The 19,273-nt window shown below is 38.4% G+C and overlaps 3 pseudogenes; all 3 read right to left on the reverse strand.

Moving 5' to 3' along the window:
• Window positions 1-7,343: 7,343 nt before the first annotated feature.
• LOC128297767 (uncharacterized) lies at window positions 7,344-10,739 on the reverse strand (annotated as a pseudogene).
• Window positions 10,740-12,235: 1,496 nt separating this feature from the next.
• Window positions 12,236-13,086, reverse strand: LOC128297775 (uncharacterized; annotated as a pseudogene).
• Window positions 13,087-16,161: 3,075 nt separating this feature from the next.
• On the reverse strand, window positions 16,162-16,924 carry LOC128297783 (uncharacterized; annotated as a pseudogene).
• Between the last annotated feature and the right edge of the window lie 2,349 nt (window positions 16,925-19,273).

Consider the following 19,273-nt stretch of genomic DNA (forward strand, 5'->3'; position numbering starts at 1 on the left):
TACACTTTCCTCGTGTAGTGTATAGTGATGTATGGTAAAGGTGCTCTGCGATGCATTTGTTTTACACTGGTTCAGTTTGTTTACTTATTTTCGTTGTCACGAATAGTTTCTGTGCACTAAACGGCTGAGTATATTATTATCTGCGTTTCACTGTATACGTTGTGTTGTTGTTGTCTTCTTATTATTGTTTCACTTTTAGCTTGTGATGCACTTATTATTGCACTGAGTGAGTTTTTTTTTTCACTGTAGTGGTAGTTCCATGGCACTATGCGTATGCTTGCGTTTCGTTGTTCGTGTCGCGTTGCGTATTTCTGGCCACTTTTGATTGTGTTAGTGCACTTAACGATCCGGTTCGTCATAAATACTATGATCGGAGTTTTGCTCTATATAGTGTAGTGTGCACAATAATCTAATGAGGTTTTTCTCACTTGTAGAGCCTGACTCGATAACGTATCGTAGAAGTTGTAACACTTTTCTTATTGATGCCTGCACTTGCTGGTTTGCAACATCCACTACGTCTTTTTCTGCTTTTTCCAATAAATTGTTGATCAAGACGCTGGACATTTTTTTTATTGTTCCATCATCTTCTCAAGGCTTAGCCTCACACATTTGTGTATTTTTGACACTAGGCAGTGGTAGACTGCCTCGTTGTTACCCTCGTTGTATCTTACTAGACATTCGAGGTTCCTAATTTTATATAGGAACACCTGCTTCTGATGGCCCGACAAGGTGTTCTTGACGATGTGTTCCGCGTCTCGGAAGACCTACTCCAGGATTTCGTCCTTCAATCTTTCCTCCTGTGGTTGTTGGAGCAGGTAGCTTGGATCGTACTCACAATCCTCGCTGTCACGGTCGCCATGTAACTCCGTAGCCTCCGTGGTCATCCCAATTTTAAGTTTACTTGCACCTTTTTATTTTATTTACTTTGTTGGTTTCACCTTTAATTTTATTTATGTTCGATTTAGTATAAATGCGCGTTACTAATGCGGATAGAACAGATGCGTATAAAATGATTCCGTCTGACTAACTGATTTGCGACTGCTTTTAGCTCCGCGCCAGCCTCCCTTTTATATAAAAATAATTACATTGTCCTTATGGGCGTATTTAGCCCTCTAGCTCTGTAATGCGAGAACATATTTAACTTTCTCTTTCTAACGCGTGCATTATGCATACGTGATTTTTCACAGGTGCGTTTTACATATTTTAATGTTGGTAACAATTCCTATTGTCCTGCTGCGCAATTGGATGAACTCGCTCTAATTTACACAGTTTACCTTATCGCATGTGCTATAAAAATATTACCCTGTTATGACTAAAATTCCTATGCTACTTTTGGAGGTATTCAATGTTTGAATTCACTCACTTCAATTCACTTTTGATCTTAGTTTTAATTGACAGAAAAATATCTTCATGTGTATGTATTGAGGACGCCGCTTCTCATGCTATCTCATTAGCTATCTTGTTCTAATCCTGACTGCTTTAACCGTAGAGTTGTCAACCAAATTTACACACGTAAGTGGGCAACCGGCATACCCGGGTATTCCATACGTTTTGACGTATGCAGTTAACGGTTTTCGTAGGTAAACAATGCTTTCTATCTATCTATATTCTTGCAAATCTCTGTAAATCGGAATGTTAAATGAATATAGACCTATAATGCAAAATTATATACAATTTTTTATATCAACCATATTATTAAATATCAAAGAAACAAGTAATAAAAATGCATTGTATTACAATCTATTGTCTAAATTTTCGCTATATTCAGCATAATCATTGCCTGTATAGTATTATTTAAAATGTATAAACAGTAAAGTTGTGTTATATTTAATTATATACTTTTAACTATTTTTTTCTTTTTCTTGTTGTATCAACCTATTTGCCGGCTATATGTTCTCTTACTAGATTTCTTGATATTGATACCACAATGTTAGATAGTTAATCCTCACTGCGGGGAAATGGTCCGAATGGCATTCGATCTCCGGTTCTGCCGTGAAAAGCAGGACAGCTATCACCTGGGCCACAGGGTCTTTGATTTGTTATTATATGTTATTTTATTAGTATCAATTTAAATTAGTTATTGGTACATTTGAAAAATAAAACATACTAAAAACATAACTATAATAATCGAACTATCTTGGATGCACAAAACTTAACCATGTAACCAAATCATGCACCCAATAATAAATTGGGATTGGTGAAATACAGGTTGTAGTATCAATAACGAAATGAATGATCTGTATTGTACGTTGATTTTTTCTACTGAAAAACTAAAAACGCGCCAATGAGAAGAACGTGAGTTTTGACAAGTTATCCAAGCACCACGAATTTTCGTCATAATCGTTAATGGTCAAAATTATTATTAAAAACATTTCATAAAATAACTTTCATTATTGCTTCATGAATGTATATACTATGTAAAATATAAACAGCGAATAGGTAATGATCAAAATAAGTGCTCGTGATTCGTTTTCGAGACTGTGAGCTAAAATACTTCACTCGCCAATTTTGACTATACACGCCATGCCAAAAGTTCACTGTGACTCACCATGCTTTCATTGGTGCTTTCTCTCATATTGTCGTTGTTTCGTTCGTTCGGTGTGTTCTAAATTGAGAATTCTGCATGCAAATATAGCGTCAATATCGTAATTTATTGCCTCCCGAATGTAAGTGTACACACTAAATGATAAATGATACCGCGTTTGACATATGTATGAATATGGTTTTATTTCAGTTGCGTTAACATATTGGATTGCACGAGTATTGTGAACATTGTTTTCTGGTTATTCCACTGTACGTAATTGCGGTAGTTAAAAAACAAGTATGTTAAACTATTTTCAAAGTAACTTTAGTGTAGTGTTATTTAAAACGACATATTTCTTTTAGTTTAGCAATGGATGAAACTACAGAATGGTTATCATCAACAGAGTTTCTAAAACTAAGCCAGCAAGAGCAAGAAGAGTACAAGAGTAGGTGTATTTCAGAAATGATTATTAGCAATAGTGGAGATGAGGACGAGAGCCTGTTTACACCAAACGAAGTAGATCAAGAATACGCAGTTGATTTTTTGGAAGATTCTGATGCAGAAGATCTGCAGATGCCAGAGTTTAATCCAGAAGATTCGGATAATGAAGAAGATTTTTTCGAGTCAACTCAAGAATTTGCGTATCAAGCGAAAAATGATGTTGTTTGGCTGAGTCAACCACCAAACCATCGTAGAATGTTGGCTCATAACATTCAACGATCGCAAAAAGCAGGACCAACTCGACAAACAAAGGGACTTGATACTTTGGCAACATTCAGGATGTTAATGTCTCGAGAAATATGTGACATCATAATTCACGAAACAAATACAAAAGCAAAGATATGCTTCGAACGTGAACGTTCTGCTCATCCAGAAAAACAACATCAGGAATGGAAGCCTGTATTGCCTTCGGAATTTGATGCATATTTAGGACTACTAATTCTGGCAGGTGTTACACGATCTAATCGAGTCAATATCACCGATCTTTGGAAAACAACATCACATCCAATGTTCCGAGCAGCTATGAGCCTTAAAAGATTCCGGTCGATTTCCCGCTTTATTAGATTTGATGATGGAAAAACTCGTGTCGATAGAAAGAAGAGCGATAAAGCAGCAGCAATATCCAAAATCTTCGCTATATTAAATGCAAACCTGCAGGCCTGCTACGTTGCTGGTACAAATGTAACTGTCGACGAACCACTTTTTCCTTTTCGTGGAGGTACTGGTTTTACCCAGTATATACCATCCAAACCAGCCAAATATGGTATAAAGGTTTGGTGGGCTTGTGACTCATCTACATCATACCCTATACAGGGTCAAATTTACACAGGGTTGGCACCATCTGGCGAAAGGGAGCGCAACCAGGGCGAACGAGTAGTAAAGGAGCTATGTAGTAATTTTAGAGGAAGTGGTCGGAATATTATTTGCGACAATTTTTTCACTACCTACAATTTAGCCTTAACATTGGCTGTTGATTACAAGTTGTCAATTTTAGGTACGGTCAACAAAAAACGAGTATTTGTTCCAGAGGAGTTTTCTAACCCCAAAGGTAGAGCTGCGGAATCCAGCATATTCGGATTTAGCAATAATGTTACCATGTGCTCATATGTCCCGAAAAAAAACAAATCAGTTGTGTTACTATCTACAATGCATTACGATACGGAAACACAAGGTGCAAAAAACAAACCAACAATGATTGTTGATTATAATAAATTAAAAGGAGGCGTTGACAATATGGATAAGTGCCTTGGTGAATACTCAACCAAACGTAAAACCAATCGCTGGCCTCTAGCCTTTTTTTACAATATTGTTGATATAGCTGCATTTGCGGCCTTCCTAATTTATAAGGAGAATAACCCTGAAAACCCAAAGTTATCCTCTGTTAGACGAACGTTTTTGCAACATTTAAGCGAACAATTAACATATATGGAAATTCAGATTCGCTCACAAAACCCTCAAATAATGCGACATTTTGCTCCCCGTAGTGGCATAGAGAGCATGTTTGGGCAACCTATTGCTGCTCATAGTAGCGAACCGTCTACCTCACGCGATAATACTGGAAGACTCAAGCATAAAGGTACATGCTTTCTATGCAAAAAAAAAACGACCGACGCGTAAGGCTTGTGAAGTGTGTTCGAAACCCATTTGTTGCGAACATTCGAAAAGCACTACAAAATGTTTAAAATGTTGCATAGATATGTAAGAAATAGTTATGAAGAAATAAAATAGAAAAAAGAAATAAAGAAATTAATCAAAATTGTAGCAATATTTTCATTAGTATCTTATATAATTTATTAGTATTATATGTAACAAATCATCTGGGGATTATTCGTAATTATTGAAAAAATATAATATAAACATAAAAATGTTATTCAAATGTACTCGCAATAACATATTACTTGGAAAATTAACCATTAGGGAAGTATGATTTGCCTCTGAGTTAGAAGAGTGAAAATGGAATTTAAGAATTTAATATACTCTTCTCAAGGTTTTGAGCACGGAGCGGATGTTGGACGGAGCTTATCTTGTAAGGTACTTTGCTGCATGTTGTTTGTAGATGGAATAATTCAGAAAAACAAAAAATAATGACTGTTTTGTACAATTTGTACTTTTTGTACAATTATATTTTTTATTATGTAATGTATGTAATTATGTAATGTTACGTATTTATTCATTCTAGACTTTCTGTTGCTTTTGCATGTCTAAAATCTATTTGATTCATTAATTGTATTTTTTAATTTTTTGATATAATTAACGATCCATTTAAAATTTTGAATCGATTGAATTTGACTCGAAAATAAGCACAATATGAAAAGAAGAAGAAGAGAAACGTCATTCTCCATACAAAATGTATGGAATACCCGGGTATGCTGGTTGCCAACTTACGTAGAAAATTTTAAAATAAATCAAAATAAAATACTTACCGATTGTTGAAAATTACATACACCAAAAAATCGGTAATAAAAAGTTGGGAGGCTACTAAAAATTTCAGGTCAATACAAGCAATGAATCAAAAGTAATTGCAGTTTAAAGTTGAAAAAAATACCCGGGTATCCGGTTGCCTACTTGAAGGTTAATTCACTTTGATCCTAAGCGGTTCGTGTCTAGGATGATCTGAAATTTATGTGGCTTTATTGCGTAAGACGTTTACTAATCATTATGTCCTAGCTACTTGAAATTGTTGTGTGTTATTAGTCAAAGGTGTCAAACTTGCATGTTACAAAACTAAATATGATATAAATTTAAATCTTCTAACGTGCTCTATGTGTTAGGCCATACGCACTGTGTTAGGAGCGCACTGAGCTATGTGCGATTATTGTTCGGAGTGGGATTAATGCCTTGTCTGATTGCTAACATGACCGCTCCTGATTTCTGTTCGCGTTCGTAACAAAAGCTATGTGGAGCGCTATTTAATGAGGAATTAATAACATCCCACTGGGCAAACCTGTATGCGATCCTACCGTTTCCCTAGTTTCACTCCCGCGAAAACCCACAAGCGCGTACTTCCCTCCAAAATATGTGTACACTCATTCATGCTGTCTTTTCCCACGTACCGCGCTGATCGTGCGTCCTCTTTCTGACACCACAGCAGCGGTTAAGTTGTGACGAGTGGGCACCCAACAAAGGGCTCCATTTCGCAGAGTGTCATTTGCTGAAATGGTGTCATGTGATGTTTTATTTATTTATTCCCGCATTATTCTTTATATATTATTTCTTTATATATATTCCCGCATTTATTTATTCCGTATTTATTCCCGAAGCTATCACGGTAGGTGAGTGCTATTATAATTATACACAATCAATCGTAGCTAATATATTTCAAGGTATCTCCATTTTTTAATTAAACAGCAAATCATCGCACCGTGTAAACGTCGGCATTGGATTGATTCGCCAATTGTGCAGTTTTGTTTGCCATCACAACAACCGAGAAGATTGTAAATTCTTAGTGTAAACAGGATGGTGACAACATTCATCATTCACCATCAGTGAAATGAGCAGCATTATCATCGTTTGATCATTAAAGTGTGCAGTGGTAAAGAAGTTAACGAGTGCGCAGAAGGATCTGTCGTTGTCATCAAACCAAACGAGAGGATTGGAAAGTTCCTTGTGAAGCAGTATGGGAACAACATTCATCTTGAGTTTGCGACGGTCCGGTAATCAATTCACCTATGCAATATGCAGCATAATTGAAGGAAATAATAGTTGAAAATATTAAGTGCTATCATTAAAAAACATCAATAAATCGTGTGATCAATTACACATTAAACTGATATTTTCTTGCGAGTCACTTTTCAATCCATCCGAAAGCACGGCTAGGGTATTGCGCATGTAGTAGTAGTGAGAAGCAAGGCAGCAGCGGCGCAACACACGCACACTATTTTGCGAAACAGCGCTTGGCCACGCAAGTGGGTCATTTAAACTCTTATAATTGTCCCCAAGTAGACCTTTTTTTTTAACGGGGAGGGAATCTTCAAAAGGCGAACACGTAAGAGGAGGGTGAATACGGTTGCCATAAGCGTTTGTAAACCATCGTCCATCCGGTGAACAGTGCGGGATTCACGAGGTCCGCTAACTCGAAGGGGAAGGAATTGGCGTCCTGACGCGATCTCGCTAAACCATTCGACCAGATCCAACCCTGCCGATGCGGTGAGATGCGTATTACTCTTTGCAGGGATGTGTGCGTGCTATGCACCCTTGTCGTCGATCCTCTGCTGCTGCCGTCGCTGCTTCTGCTGCTGCTTCGACGTCTTCATGCATTTGTTGGCTGTGCTGCTTCATCTAAAAGAAAGCATAATGGCATCTACAATGTTTTGCGTGGTTATCGCCGTCGTTGTCGCCGTCTTCGACGTGCCGTCGGTGGGCTCACTTCATTCCACACTGTTGCAGTGTCTTGAAGATTGCCCTGGCGGCCGTGCGTACTGCGTCCGAAGTGTCCTTGTCGGCGCACATCTCTGCCACAAGGTTCTCCGTGGTGAACCGGGGTCGACTACGCTGTTGCATTTCTTGCTGTATTCGGGCGAATCGGGGACATGAGAACAGTACATGGCTCTCGTCCTCCACGGCGTTGGTGCAAACTGGGCAGTTGGTTGACCCGTCCAGGATGGCTATCTCAACGAAGTGGCTACGGAGAAATCCATGCCCCGTAAGGAGCTGGGTTAGGAAGAAGTCCACTTCCCCGTGCTTACGGCTTAGCCAGACGGAAATGTCCGGTATCAGCCTCCTTGTCTTCATTCCTGGAGCTGTGGGTTGCGTCCCTGCCTCTGTCCATTGTTGCTGCCAACGCCTTAGCGTTTCCTCATGTTGCCGTTTCCTGATGTTCGCAGACGTTCCACCCGTCGATTTGAATTCGTCGTGGCAGCAAATGTCCCCCCAAGTAGACCCTTAATTGGCCCTGTTGTTTTTGTATGGGTTTGCATACAATTTTGCCCAACGTGTGGAAACTCTTCAAATTAACAAACATTATTCTACGACCACCTGTCACCTGTTAACAAAACTCATAAAATAAATAATAAAATTTCCTAACCTATTTACTATTCCATAGCCAAAGTATGAAGCAGAGGAAAAAATGCTATTCCACGTGATACTTGTTCACGTAGGCCGGGGTGTGGCATAAATTGTTGTTGTGGTAAATTAATCGCCACGAGTTTACATTTAATATCTGTCCACATCATTTCAATGGAAATTGTTGAACTTCTCTCTTCAACTTTATAAATACATAAATTAGACGAATTTAAATAGTAATGCACACCATTCTTAGTTATCGACAACTGAAACAAGTATGTACCAATAATCTGCTGACCACTAACAATCAGACAATGCGACGGCGTAACACGAGCCTTCGAAAATTTAACTATCTCATTGCTTTTTGTCCAATGATCTTTGAAACTATTCTGCAATATGAAGTTTGAAGCTACCCTGAGAACAGTTCCATTCGCTTTAAGTTGTGGAAATGTGGGTGGTCCTTTCCATAATGTTTACTAAAATCCCTTACAAACAGATTAAGCAGTAACTTCGCTTCACGCCAATGTTGCAAATGTGCTTGTTCGCGATCGATCCCTACGTTGTGTTTTATAAAGTTTCTTTCAACCAGTGAAGTGAGTTTAAGCGAGTTTTCCGGGGTGGCCGTTCGGCGTGCGTGTCGTTCTATTTCGCGGTTTGGTTTACAATGGTGGAAAAATTACAACTCCGAAACGGCACTAGCACTAATACAGTTAAAAATAACGGTAACGCTGTCCCAGTGAAAATATTCACGGTATCAGTTGAGACGCGAGCGTGTATAAAAAACTGTCAACAATAATTAGCCACAGGGTGCGACAGGGAAAGTGTAAACAGTGCTGATGATGAAAAACATGTAATACTGTAATAGTACAACAAAAAATGATTGAACGCTGCTTTTCTCATAACATCTTTAAACACGATTACGCTAACATAATGAAAGATAATCCGCCATTCGGTTCCTTTGAAAAATTGACATGTTTTTAAATGCCTCATTTGCCGATGAAAGTCCGAAGGAGGCTGTATTTGTAATAAATACTGTGAAACAGCTTCTTTCTCTGAGGAGAACCATCAAGGGAATGCTAAATATTTTGCAGTTAGCAATCATTGGATTATTTGTCGCGTGACATCCTTAATAATATCGAATAGTTTCAAGTCTTCTAAGGGTGATTTAAATGGTTTGTGATGCTGAACACAAACTCTGGCTTTAAATGATGCATCTGTGCGCGGTGAAGCATTAACTGTATCGTAAGTCATTTTATGTTCCAGGAATTTTCCAACACAAGCACATTTGGTGCAACCATACGCTCCATTATACGAAATCACAGCTTGAATGAAAAAAGAAACGTTTTTTAACAACCCTCTGATAAAAAAATAAAACTAAACCTTTTGCAAAAGCCCGTGCTAGAGAGTCGGCTTTAAAAAGATGTACGACTAACGAAACCATTTTGTTGCCGAAAAGCAATCCGGTGTCTTGGAGATTATTGATCTCTAACACCAATGGTCGCAAATATGTTTCAACATCATGTGGCTTCGTTTTCCCATAAAATAAACCAACGAGCATCACAGGCGTCTCAGGCAATTCATTAATTTTGATCAATATTGGCCACATTTCTGCAGGATTGCTTTTATGTAGCGGTAATCCATCTATAAATATATGCAGCGATAATACATGCACTGGAGGGTTAAAATTCCTAAAATAACAAACAAACATGAATATCTTCAAAAGTCTGCTGCTGCTCAAAAGACTGACCATACCATACTCACCGGAAATAATTTCTTAGAACGTCTGTACCAGAATTGGCCATTTGCTACATTAGCGACTTGGGAACCGATATCAGTTGGTGTTTTGAGTAACGTTCGAGATTCTTTTGGAAAATTACATTTGAATTTCCGTCGAATAATTTCCAGAATTGTGTTAACAGCCGCCAGGGTCTGATGACTTGAAATTGCCCAATAAGCCAGACAATCATGTAAAGATAGCTTATCAATCCAGTCGTCTGTGGTTGGACAATCAACTTTATCCTCATCTGCATCAATATGTTCTTGCTCATCGAAAATAATGTCTTCGTTCTCCCACGACTGACGAGCATTTTCGGCCGAAGGTAAGTCGGCTGGTAAATCTTGAATATCGGTTTCCTCAATTACATCAACATTGCTAGTAGCTGGCTCTGTCGAATCAATTCCATGAATCACAATTGGATATAATTTTGGAGAAAAACATCGTTTTCCATTTTTTCCATAATCATTGAGTGTAGTCAAACTAACAATAGTATACACTACACATAAAACAAGACAAACAGTGTAATAACAGAACTACAACTACAAAACAATTTAAACATTATACATTGTTCTCATGCAGAATGCAAGAATATGCAGAATGTACATACTCTAATGCAGAATGTACATACTCACAAGTATGACTTCGATACAGATAACACATATATAAATTCATCATTATAATCATATTCACTCAATGATAACGGTGGGACCTTCGTTCACTGCAATACATATATCACAATAACATTAAAACACGGTTCCTTTGCAACCAAACCTTTGGAAAACATCGATATTTCCCTCTAACTCAATTTACTGAACAGAAATTTGTAATGTTAGGAATAACATTTTTATACATAACTTACCAGTTGCCCCAATTATCGTAGATGATTCTGCTATGTCTGCTGATGCCCCGGTTGGGGCAAACGTAACCATTCCTCATCGCTATCCCGTATTAGATCTTCTACCATCCGGTGTCGTCGGTAATGACAGCTATTTTCGGTCGTCGGTAATGACGGCTATTTTCGGTCGTCGGTAATGACGGCTAAAATGATGAATTTCTTTACACTCCTGCATAAATATAAATATCCTTAGTTTACTTACCAAGTTACAGAACATTAATTTCTAGTTGATTTAATCCTTTTAAAAGATGCTTTGTTGAATGTTCTCAAACTAACTTTCTTTGCCAAGCTTTGTTTACACATTGAAATTTGACATTTTCCAAATCACGAAGTCCGCAACACTAACACATACATAAAGTGTTTAAACCTGGTTATTCGACACACAGCGGAAATCAATGTGGGAGTAATTCCATGCAGAAACTGTGTTCAATTTGCTCATAGCAGTGTTGTCAGAAAGAGGAAGCACGATTAGCGCAGTTCGTGGGAAAAGACAGCATGAATTAGTGTACACATATTTTGGAGGGAAGTACGCGCTTGTGGGGTTTCGCGGGAGTGAAACTAGGGGAAACGGTAGGATCGTATACAAGTTTGCCCACTGGGATGTGTGGTAGTACTTTCCAGAATTCTACATATGTAATACATACAATGTGAATACATATGTATACATACAACCACGCGCAACTTGCATACATCCACGCGCAATGATGATCATCATCGATTGCTCCTTTTTTCGCTCGTTCGCGTCTTTGGTGTAAGTGTAATGGTAGTACGAATTATGTGCTACAGCCCAAACACACTCCCACCGGCACAATCACCAGAGAGAGGAAGTGGTCCTACTATATCAATATGTATGTGATCTAATCTACCCGATGGAAGGTCAAAGTGAGGTAAGGGTGTGCGCAGTTATTCATGTCTTTATTCATCTTAGTCCAACAAAAAATTTGAAGAAAAGAGTTGTTTGATCGCCTTGATACCGGGATGAGAGACAATATGTTGTTCCTTGAACAGAGAAAATCGGTATGGTTCCGGAATGTAAGGGCGATAAATTCCTGTAGATGTTTCGAAATTTACACCTTGGTTTTCTAATAGCAATTTGCCTAATCTGTATTTGGAATTTTCAGATTGATTTTTTAAAAGTTTCTCTAATTTGAGATCATTTTTTCTGGCTGTTAACCAGATAATTGTAATCTAGTATGGACATTTCGCTATTTATCCCTGAGCGCGATAGTGTATCCGCTAAGATATTATTTCCACTTTTTCGTAGGATATTCGTAAGATATTACGTCCACTTTTCCGTCGTATATCATACGTGATTTGTGCAATGTAATCTAAATTTCTGGATTGGCCTTGGAGTTTTATCCGCTTTACAGTTAATAGCCGTAGTAAGAGGCTTATGATCGGTTAAGAGGAAAAAATCTCTTCCTCTAACGAAGTACCGAAAATATTTGATCGCTAAATAAATTGCTAGTAATTCCTTATCAAATGTGGAATATTTTTGCACAGCATCTGTTAACTGTTCCGAGAAAAATGCTAGTGTTTACCAAGTGCCATTATTGTCTTGCTGTAAAACAGCTCCGATTGCTATGTTTGCAGCATCCATAGTTATATTGAACTTAACATTGTTATTTGTATGGTTGAGCAAAATGGCTTGAGCAATACTAATTTTTGAAATGCTGTTTCGCATTCGGGAGACCGTTCCCAAGAGGATGATTTTAACTTGGAATAAATGGCAATGTGTTTGTGCAGCGGTAATATCGTATCTGCTGACTATTTTATTCTGTGGTGCATAATGTAGCTGCCTTTCACCATTTATACCACGAAATTGCCCTTTGAGCATGCCCAATGTTCTCTCGATAATGGCTCGCGCTTTGACATGCTGTTCATTGAATAGTGCTTCTGGGCTATTGGGTTCAGAAATTCTTTATGCAGCTTTATCAGCCGTGCTTTAGATGGATAAGCTGAGTTCCTTGAAATGAAACTAAAAATGTGCTTAAAAGTCATATGCAAATAGATAAACCTAGGATCATAATAAACATAAGCTCTCCGCTGCTCCACTTTTCTTTTAAAAATGAAGAAGTCGGGCTGGCATTAAAAATTATCAGAATGATCTGAGCCACTGAACCTAGCGTCCACAAACCGGATCATTTGCCTGTGGTCACAAGTCTGAAAGAATAATTTGTCATCATTAAACAGATTTCACATTTACCATTAAAACGTGAAGGTTGTAACTCGCTTTTCCTTTGGAAAATTGAATCGGGTTTTCTCGAGGCGCAACAATCCTTAAATGAGTTCTGTCGATGCACATTACTACTCCACATTCAACTTCGCATAAAAGAATTTCCTAGCATCTAATTTCTCATGTTCAGTCAGATCCATATTGATGACGCATTAAAGTTCACGCGTAGATTGGCCAATTGCATCATTACCAACACCCAGTTGATACGATGCTTGAACCAAACATCGTAAAGTTGTCGTCAGATTTTCTTTTGCAAATAAACCACGGTTATGTTTGGGGGAAATCAACGGCGATACTTTGCTGAGAATTTCCTCAAACAGCATCTTCGGAATTCGAAAATTTACGCTTTATCAGATGATTCAAGCGGTTTTGTTAATAATTGTTTCCGCAATCTCCTACGGTGTGATGCCAGGTTTGTCTCATCATCGTCATTACTTTTCATGAAAAATAACGCGTTCAACATGGTTTGAACACACTTTTATAACGCACAACACTGTTTCGTTAACCGACGATATGTAAACAAACTACAGTTTATGACAGATGATAAAACTACTCCATCTGTATTAACAATGGTCGATATGATTTTATCAACTAGCTTTGCGATAGGTCTCATTGCCCGTGATAACTACCGCACGTGCAATCGTTGTTTCGCCTAACTTTTGTTTGAGTTCATTTAAAAATGTCATAAGCGAGTATGCAATGCATTTCCATAATTACGTTTTTTGGGGTACACTATACCAGTTTTCAAAGAATAGTTAAATTCAGAACGAATGAATGAATTGAATCTGGTTAGTGAGTGAGTTAACTCGAATCATGGAAAAGAGTTGTTTTAACTCATTTGTGATATACATTGTTCGCATACCCCGCGACACGAAGTTGCGTCGCTCGTTTGCTTAACGAAGGCTTAAAGGAAGATAGCCGTTAAGCATTAGTGCATCACATTTCTGCGTGACCGTGAGTGATTTTTGCTCTCTTCCCCTTTCCTTGCTATTCTTTTATATCGCCCATGCCTCTGCAGTGTCATTATGTTGTAAAAATAAGCTCTTACCCCCATTTGGATTTTATTATAAATGCACAATTTATTCACCATTGTAGAATTAAAAAGACAAACCCACAATATTTGATTGGCAGTCAAATGCGCTTGACCGTAAGCGATTAAATTGATTGATAAAAATTCGTATTAGTTTTTAATTACTAACAAAAAGAATTTCATGTACCAAAACGGCACAGAGTGGGTCGTTATTGAAAAAAATGCAATAAATAATTGAATAGATTCGAAAATAAAATCATCCATTATCCACCTTCAATGTGGGAACATTAAGTTTCACTTCGAATATACAAAGCTCAATTGACGAAAGTTGAATGTCTGATAAAATACAGGGGTTTACATTTTAGTTCAGACTGGCAGCACACATTTTTTGACACGCCGCACTCGATTTCTTGTCGCCGGCGCACATTTTTGATTGCAAGCACCGGATTTTTGATCGGGAGCATTTAATTTCAACAGCCAGATGCTTGAAAGCTTTTCGGCCGCATGTTTATAACCCCCCTTGTGAAAGATTGGTTTGAGTTTGTAGCATTTGTTTATATGTAATATTGTTTGTTTTTTTAGTTACTTGATAAGTTTTGGTGCAAAATATGTTTAAAAAATTGTGAGAAGGTTTAAAAAAACATGTATTGGGTAACGTATTTGAAGAATTATGCCCGAAACCCGCCCGAAAAACGGCACAGAGTGGGTCGTTATTGAAAAAAATGCAATAAATAATTGAATAGATTCGAAAATAAAATCATCCATTATCCACCTTCAATGTGGGAACATTAAGTTTCACTTCGAATATACAAAGCTCAATTGACGAAAGTTGAATGTCTGATAAAATACAGGGGTTTACATTTTAGTTCAGACTGGCAGCACACATTTTTTGACACGCCGCACTCGATTTCTTGTCGCCGGCGCACATTTTTGATTGCAAGCACCGGATTTTTGATCGGGAGCATTTAATTTCAACAGCCAGATGCTTGAAAGCTTTTCGGCCGCATGTTTATAACCCCCCTTGTGAAAGATTGGTTTGAGTTTGTAGCATTTGTTTATATGTAATATTGTTTGTTTTTTTAGTTACTTGATAAGTTTTGGTGCAAAATATGTTTAAAAAATTGTGAGAAGGTTTAAAAAAACATGTATTGGGTAACGTATTTGAAGAATTATGCCCGAATCGCTCTAATTCTATGTATGCAACAGATTTATTTAAATGTGCAGCAGTGGATCCTTGGAGATAAACCTATGTCCATAGGATTGGTTCAAAATTGTGCTAACCGACAGAATGGCGCCAGATTTCTAATCTTCTCCAGAGCTATTCACGGACATCGGTGTAATCATTTTGCGTAAAACTTATATATTCCCACGAAATACTGCTGCTGCTAACAATAGTGTTGTGTGTCATTAGACAGGTACGTAATTGTTCGTCCGAAATTCTCTAGCTCACCCACGATCTTGTTTACAGGTATCACACAGGTATCGCAACGTGTTACACATTAGGAACACATTTAGAGCTAGCATTCTGCCATGATACCAACAATACTTCATAACTTATGGACCTACATGCTGTAGGTTGTGAATATTGCTTATTAAATTTTTGACCGCCCAAAATATTTTCCGAAATGTCGAACGAATTCATCTAACATTTTACATGCAAGAGGCCAATATTGTTGGTGCGCCTTTGCAGAAAAAATTGTTATTCCGCAAAAGTAAAACAAAAAAATGGTTGAATCGTGATTCTTGCTTGAAAATATCTTTCCATATAACTACACTCAAATAGTGTTGGAAGGTCCGATACTCTGTAGCTTTCCATAAAGGAACTTCGTTCAGGTGCCGGATTTTACGGGGTATTTCAGAAGGGAGCCGTATTTTCATCATAAAGGCTGATATAGTTTCCGTCTGTCAAGGAAACAAGTGATCCACATTTTCAAAATTATCGTCAAGAATGTCAGCTAAAATTTTTTGAGTACCTCCTTTATCCACTAAATGAAGCCTATCCGAAACGGGAATACCTTCGACAATATCAAAACCGTCGATGTCCTCTAGAGGAGTGCGCCTTGGTTTGTGATGCAATTTGTCCATTCTTTGTCTAAACCCTGCGTCGGTAGGCGGCTCAGCGTTTACCGAATCAAAAATTATTTTGTTAGAGTCGCTATTTTCGATTGTCATTCCAACACAAGTGAATTTTAAGCATTCATGTTTCGCGTTGTTGTAATACAAATAAAACATTTGATGCGCACACTAACACACGAATCTGTATTGGCCAAAGTTGTTTACGGGACCTTCTATACAGTGGTAGTCCATCGATCGACACATCGATCGTAAATTGTTCCACTTCCGGCACAGCATTTCAGTGCAATTTTTATGGACCAACCAAGTTACATACAAAAATACTTACTCAAAATATTTCAGAAGTACTTTTTCAATACCATGATACAAGAAATGACTCCCTTGAATTGATTTGATTTCAAATCCAATTTGGGTGAGCGTTTTTAAAAGGGTTCGTTTAGTTTTGTGTAATTTTGCGTTAAAGTACTTTCTCAAAATTGCAAGGAACCCTTCGGTTAAAAAGCGAGATGCACGGCCCAGAGTTATAAGATGCACAAGTGCATCTTTTAAATTTTAATTATTCATGAAATGATATGTGTTATCTGCGTCAATACCTTCCTCGGTTGATACATCCATATCCTCGATTTCTATCGTATTATCGATAGTGTTACTTCTAATACTAGTGAAAGCTCCAGTTGCAGAACTGCATGATGCAAACAGAGATTCAAAATCCTGTTGCGTAGTTTCTGGAAACTAAGATAACCAAATAACATACAAAAATAGCTAGTCACAGTGGTCGAAGCTGCTTCTAGTGTGATGTTTAAAGCATCGACGCTACTTGCAGCTTCGTTTAACAACCTAGTTCGTTTTTTATAAAAATTTCCAGTCTGCTTAGAACGCTTCGTCATTTTGATATTTGTTAAGAAGTGTAACTTTATTATCTTCAATGTTCTCTGAATTCTTTCTGTAGGGCACTCGACTTCAGCTAGTTACTGCATCTAACTTCGGTCTCGACATTGACAACACTACTACATTGACATTATTCTTTTTTGCTGCTGCTTTTTGGCCCACCTATGTTGGGCATGATGGCTACCAAGGAGGTTGCTGCTTTGATGGCGTTATTGCTAGCGTATTCTAGGTGCTTCTTGAAGTTGAGGCGAGCATCGATGAAGACGTCCAGGTACTTTAACTCACGTACGGATTCAATGCGTTCCGTGCCACACGTATGCTACCCTTCTGCACTGCTTTGTGGCTGCTGATGATCAGGAACTCCGTTTTGTTGTGAGCTATCTCTAGTTTTACGCTCTGCATCCACGATTCAACAATATTAACTGCCTCGGTGGAAAGGAGTTCAATCTCCTCGAGTGACTCGCCAAGCACTGTAAGAGCGATGTCGTCGGCGAAACCAATCAGCTCAGCTCCGGGAGGCAACCCAACTTCCAGAATGTCATTATACAACACATTCCAGAGCGTAGGACCCAGGATCGAACCCTGCGGAACACCGGCTGTAATGCACTTGGACTTGATGCCCTGGTCCGTGTCATACATAAGGCCCGATCCTCCAGATAGCTCCTCAGCAGCCTACACAGGTATGGAGGGACCATCATTTTGTTCAGCGCCACTGCTATAGCCTCCCAATTTGCGCTGTTGAACGCGTTTTTCACGTCAATTGTAATGACCGCGCAGTATCGTTTTCCCGTCCTCTTTTTGATGAAGGCGCTTCTTCCCTTTTCGATAATGGCAGATGTAGCGTCCCCAGTTGAACGTCTTTTGCTAAACCCGAATTGCCTGTCAGAGAGTTCTTGGGGGCTCTCAGTATAGACAACCAGCCGGTTTAGTGTCAGTATCTCTAAAGCTTTAACCATATTGTCGCATTTAACACTAACCACGAAATTAAAAATAATGTACTTAAAACAAAATATTCCGGAGAAGGTTGCCAATGAAATGACAGTTAAGCGGGGCGTCGAAACACTAATAGAGAAGGTGAAATATCCAGAAACAAGAATAATATTACAAGCAGGACAGTATTCTTCCATACTGGATGCAACAGAAAAGGTGTTAGAAAGCGAAAGAATACAAATCGATGTCGATGTCTCGTTTAGTACACTAAGTCGAAATGTTGTTCCGCATACTCCCGTTGCAATATCGTTACCGCTGCTCACCGTTGTTCACTCACACTGTACTTCTCGTACAACTCTTCCCGCGTGCTCGCTCTGATTTCATTACACGCTGCTAGTATTGCTCAGATCGTCGCTGATGAACCACTCGTGCTGTCGTCCGCTGCTCTTCGCGATGCGCTGTACTTTTTCGCTTTCTCCTTCAGGACACTATGCCTTGCATTGGGTGCACTAATGTTCCCTCTTTTGGCATACTATTCGTTGCGCTGATCATACCATACTCGTTCACTCGTTCGATTTACTGTTCATCGCGTAGTGCACGTATTTTTTTTTATCTCACTGAACATTGCCTCCTTCTCTTTCTCACTTGCGTGTGCCTGTTTTGTCCTGCGACACTTTATTCCCACGGACACACCACGGACATGAATATCGGCTGTCGATCGATGCGATCGTCAGTCGTTGCTCCAGACGTCGGTCACTGCACTTTCGTACGAGTTCGATTAATACCACTATCTCACTTCCGAAATTACACACGTTACCGTTCGATTTTGGTTTGACGATTCGGGGAATGACGGTTGGTATTTCCGTGTGTACATCCGTAAAGGGTTCTTTAATTCAATTTACGTGCTCAAATTTTAGCTTAAGTTCGCGTCGTCGCAAGATTTCACGTTCACGGTCACCATGTGGTATACTATTAGGCGAAGTTAGGGAATTTCGTTTATAATGTATGACTTTTTATTATTCGTTATTAGCTTTAATTTCTGCTTACTGTCGGGCAGAGTTTCCCCTTACACGGATATAAATTCTGATGATCTCCGTTAATCCTTAACCGCTATTTATATCAAAATCCTACCTATCTAGTCCTAGCTAACATTATGCATTTCTAATTTTCTTATGCGAACTATTCTAATGGCTATCCTATCTTTATGTAACCTATCCTATTCTATCTTATTTCGCTATACAACTACCAATCACGCTCTTCTTTATTAAATACTAACAGACTAACAAATACAAACGGACCTATGTCTAACTATAATTATTTTACTATAATCTAACGTACGTACTATAATAAACGTAGTAAACCATAATCTAATATTCATCTACAATATTATCGATTGCTCCTAAAGGCCTGAGAGCTGA

Source organism: Anopheles moucheti, chromosome 2 (genome assembly GCF_943734755.1).
Source record: "Anopheles moucheti chromosome 2, idAnoMoucSN_F20_07, whole genome shotgun sequence".
Classification (NCBI taxonomy): domain Eukaryota; kingdom Metazoa; phylum Arthropoda; class Insecta; order Diptera; family Culicidae; genus Anopheles; species Anopheles moucheti.